This window comes from Cicer arietinum, chromosome 1, assembly GCF_000331145.2.
Source record: "Cicer arietinum cultivar CDC Frontier isolate Library 1 chromosome 1, Cicar.CDCFrontier_v2.0, whole genome shotgun sequence".
Taxonomy (NCBI): Eukaryota; Viridiplantae; Streptophyta; class Magnoliopsida; order Fabales; family Fabaceae; genus Cicer; species Cicer arietinum.
In genome coordinates this window covers 39689876-39695633 of record NC_021160.2, presented here as the reverse complement: position 1 = coordinate 39695633, position 5758 = coordinate 39689876, and positions in this window count along the sequence as shown.

The following is a 5758-nucleotide window of genomic DNA, read 5'->3' as shown; positions in this document are numbered from 1 at the left end:
CATCATGCTCTCTTTTCCAAGTACATTTAGTCTGTTGTTTGTTTAAATTTAAAAAATATTAAAAATATAATTAGTAATTCAATAAATTAATCAAATGTATATATAATTAGTAATTAAATAAATTAATCTAATGACTTACTATGAAACGATGTAAAAATTGATCAACTTCCCTAATTTGAGGTGTCTTATCCTCTTTTATCTCACCCCCAGACAACCATGGTTTTTTATATTTCTCTTGTATGACTTCAGCAATTGCCTTTGCAGATGATTTAAAAGGAAGATATCTTCAAAGTTTATATGCAAATTAAATATAAAAATAAATTAATAAAATTAATAATGTAACATTGCAATAATAATGAAATATTTAATCAATCATAGTTTACATACCCATCTCCTTCTGGAATGATGACAATGCGGTCGTAGCAATCAACACATCCGGGATCCATTATTTCGTCTAAGGTATAAGGCTCTACTGGGACCTCCGGATATAGAGGAATAGCTCCACCACTAGTATCAATGGTCGGCATCGGCATGAGATATGGGTCATTAACAACACGTGGTTTAGCAACTTTTTTCTTACCACGTGATGTTTTGGATATTCCTCGTATTGCCATTGTTCCTGTTCCTCCTGATCCATCTGAACCTCCTGATCCTCCTACTCCCGACACTGAAGCCATGTATATATATATATATATATATATATATACAATGTGTGACTCATGACAAAGTTGACTAATAGTCTCATCTCCAATCACATGATCCAAATTTGACATTTCATCCATTTGAAATGCAACTTCTTCATTTTGACCTGCTTCAACTTCTTCGATTCCACTCGTTGGTCTTGTTTTGATTGCAGCACACCAACCTTGTTTGCTTCTGACAGTTGATGGATAAGGAACATAATAGACTTGTCTTACATTATGGGCCAGGGCAAATGGATCAAACCGTGGATATTTTTTGCTCATACGAATGTCTACAGTATTGGATATCAAATTTATTTTAGTTCCTCTACTAGATGGATCAAACCACTTACAGTAAAACAACACCACTTTTTTCGCATAATCTAGGAATTTGTAGTCAATTTCGTAAATATGCTCAATTATGCCATAGAAATCTTCTACTACACCACTATCAGAGACACTTTTCATACAAACTCCACTATTAATTATTTCTTTTCCATCAGTCCAAGATTCAGTGTGAAATTTGTATCCATTGACGTAATAGGTGTGCCATTATTTGAAACTTCTACTCGGGCCCATAGATAAGTGCCTTAAGTGGATGTTGATAGGAGTTTGTTCTTCGAGATGCACTTGTTGTTGAAACCATAATGGGAAATTTGAATGTATATCATCAGATGATTGTCCCGTAGTTAAAAATGCCCTGATCGATGACCATATATATGGTGAATATCAATTTAATCATATAATTAAATATAATTAATAAGAAGAGGAATTTAAAACGTACTCAATGTATGGTTTAACTTCACTGCAGTTAATCAAAACCTGAACATGTGCCGCATTAAATACTTTGTCGCTTGACCAGAAAATCGGAAAATCCCTACCAGCATGATAACCAGACAAGCAAAAAACTGATAAAGCATGTGGATGACGTATAACACTATCAGTAGCGTTTCTTCCGTTAACTGGTGACAACGTTTCGTTGTTGAAATAATGAGAACAAAAGTGTGTTGTTTCACCGTGTAGGTAAGATGAACAAATTGAGCCCTCAACTCTAGCCTTGTTTTTCACCGACCGTTTTGAATAACCCATGAACCTATAATATACAAAGAGATGTACAATAAGCTCCATGTATATATAAGTTAAAGTATATTGAAAATCAAGTATATGTATATATATATATCACCTTTCAAATGGATACATCCATCTATACTGAACTGGTCCACCAAGCCTAGCTTCACTTGCAAGATGCACTGAGAGATGCTCCATGGAATCAAAAAACCCAGGAGGAAATACTTTCTCCAACTTACATAGAATGATCGGAATGTCATTTTCCATCTTGATGAGATCTTTATCAATGAGTGTTGAAGAACACAAATTCTTGAAATATTGACTCACTTCAATAAGTGGGTTCAATACATGTGTCGGTAAAGCACTAAATGCAATACAAAGTAAACACTCTAAAAATATATGACAATAATGACTTTTCATCCTATGCATCCTCCCATTTTCCACATCAGCACATCTTGCCAAATTAGATAAAGTGTAATTCGCATGAGGTTTTAGGGTCTTGCCGTTTTGTTCCACCAACAACAAATCTGGTCGTCGGTAATATATACCTATGTCTTTTCTAGCTTTGTCATTATCTTTTATTTTCCCTTTCACATTCATCACAGTATTAAATATGTTGTCAAAGAAATTTTTCTCAATATGCATAACATCAAGATTATGTCTCAAAAGATTATCTTTCCAATACGGTAGATCCCAAAAAATACATATTTTTGTCCAATTGTGCCATTGTCTGTAACCTTGTGGTTTACAAGCCACACCATTAACAACATGTACCTTTGACATATCTTTTACTTTATTCCAAACTTGTTCTGATGTCAATTTAAGTGGGGGTCCTAGACTTTCTTCATAGCCCTTCATAAATGCAGCTTTGTTCCTTCTAAATGCATGATCAGCAGGTAAAAACCTACGATGCGAGTCAAACCACGATGCTTTCCCGCCAAATTTTAAAGTAAATGCTTTTGTATCTTCCATACAAATAGGACAAGCTAATTTACCATGGGTGCCCCATCCTGACAACATCCCATAAGCGGGGAAATCATTAATGGTCCACATCAATGCAGCTCTCATCATAAAATTTTCTCTCTGAGCAATATCATATGTCAAGACACCATTCCACAACCTCTTCAAATCGTCAATCAAAGGTTGTAAAAATATATCAATACCAGTTGTAGGATTAGAAGGACCTGGTATCACAGCAGCTAAGTACATATAAGGTTTAGACATACACATATCAGGAGGAAGATTGTAAGGAGTAACAATAACCTGAAACCAAGAATAAGGAGTAGACGATGCTTGTATGTAAGGCGTAAATCCATCTGAGGATAATCCAAGTCTTACATTGCGTGGATCTGACGCAAAATCAGGATGCATTTGATCAAAGTGTTTCCATGCCTGACCATCAGACGGATGTCGCAACTCGCTTGAATTTCTTCTATTCTCATAATGCCACGTCATCTTTCCTGCAATTTGTATTGATGCAAACAATCTCTGCAATCTTGATACAATAGATATGTAAAACATTGCTTTCCTTGGAATTAATTTTCCCTACTTACCTTAGAGTTATTCCTTTGGTGATACCTTGGTTGTTGACAAAACTTGCATTCAACTAAGTTAGCATCATTCATACCAAATTCATTGTCATAATACAACATGCAATCTTTAACACAACAATCAATCCTCTTGACACCTAATCCTAACTTTGACACTAACCGTTTTGCATCATAATAACTTTGCGGCAAACCATCTCTAACAGGTGTTGCATCTAGCATCATTTTAGTCATGAAATCCAAAGCTAAATCAGGAACATGAAATTGAGACTTTAGACCTAATAGTCTAATACACATTGATAACTTTGAGTTTGAAGAACCTTCAAACAACGGTTTATTTGTCTCTTTCAAAAGACCATAAAATCTCTGAGCTTCTTCATTGGGAAGTCCATCGGTATCGTCATATTGATCTTCATTGAATGACAAATTAACCCCAACAGCATCCGAGATCATATCATTCATCGCCTCAAAGTGTTGATAGTTATAATAATCTATACCTAACATGGTAGTACTACTTGAAGGACCTGTGTTATAATTCTCCATAGATGTACTAGTATTAGGCGCCGCTGGAGACTCTTCTCCATGATTAGTCCAAATCCAGTAGTTAGGCATAAATCCATCTGCATACAAATGCACTCTTATTTCATCTTCACTTTTAAACCGTCTACATCGACATAAACAACATGGACATCTCATTCCCCCTTCATCTTGGACAATTTGTTGCACTCTCGCAAAATTCAGAAAGTCTTCAACCTTGTTAGCAAAACGTTGTTTAAGACCAAAAGGCAAATTTTAAATATGGATAATCTCTTTTGTCGAACTTCTTCTTTCTCCACTCCTTCTACCCAAAACTTCCCAGAGAAAAGGGAACCTATCAATAGTGAAGAAATCACTATTGAAGACTTCCAAAAATCTATAAACAATTGGCAAATCCCAAAAATCAGAAAAGATGAGGTCTACGTATCTAGTCTCTTCAAAAATCTATTAAAAACAGATTATGTTATCAAAACGGAGGGACGTGATGTTACTCTTTCTAACCCTTTTGAAACAATAAATCTTCTTTCTTCAAAAACGCTCAAAAAACACGCTGACAGGAACTATAACTTCATACATATAGGTCTTGTTCAAGTTTTAAACACTTCAATCCTATGTGTCCTACGAGATGCAAGGTTCCTGAACTTTCAAGATTCAATTATAAGTACAGTTGAATCTAGTATTTGTCAAGGACCAATTTGGTTTGGATGTTATCCAAATTTTTCTTTGTCTTTAAAAGACCCAAACATCACAAATTCTCTTACATTACAAATCAAAACTCATAATTACAAAATGATAGAAGGATCTATTCCTGTAGCTATTATTTACAGAGTCCATTACAAAGCAATGTTTTCAGCCTTTACTGCAATAAAAAATATTGAAAACAAAAGAGGTGAAACACTATTTTTACAAACTGATCTAACAAAAGCAAACACTGTTATTCCAAAAACTATCCTTTGGAAAGATATTGATCTTCCTGAAGAATGGATCCTAGAAGGAGCTGTTAGACCACAACCTCTTGAACAATCAAAACCAAACAACAATCTTAAAGAAGTCATACAATACAATGATGGTAAGGTAAAACTAAGTTTTTCAAGAACTTCTAGTGCCAGGTACTCTGATGCTAGTTCCTCCAGACCACCTTCAATCACACAATTGCCTCAAAAATTAGAAAACTTTACAAAACCACGTTTTTCATGCTCCAGCATACCAAATGCTTCCTTTCAAAATGTTGACTATTCCACAAATATACCTCACCAAATTTACACAGCACCTCAACACACTAATGAGGAGCAACAAAACATTTCTCCACCTACTTCGCCGTCTTTTTCTGCTATAACTGAAAATGTTGTTAATGAACTAAACGTTATAGAAAAGGCATTTGAAGTTGATAAAACTAAACTCCATAATGATTTTTATGCTTCCAAAAACACAGATAAGAGGACATGGTTCTTCAAAAACTTTGTGAAACAGAGAAAACAAATTCAAAATGAATTTATGAATTTTATGAATTCATTTTACAAAATAAAACTCATACTTTATTCTTTGAATGGTTTGAAATTTATGCAACACAAAACCAAATTTCTTACCCTTTCAAACAAAATCAAAGTTCTGTTAATCCCATAACTACAAGAAACAAAACTGCGGAATGGGATTTGGCAACTGGATTAAAAATTCAGTCTGAACACCCACCTTTAAGACAAATCATAATAACACACCTTGAAAAACAAGTAGAAGCAGCCCCTTTCAAAATCCCAAGTGATAGTTCAGAAAAAGATATACAAAATATCCTTCAACAAAATAATTTCACAAATGTCCATCTTAGTACGATAGCAAAACAATTAACTAAGATAGAAGAGAATCAACAAAATTCTATTGTCTCTCCGATTGAGACAACTGATCAAAAACTAAAAAACCCAGTTTTTAAAC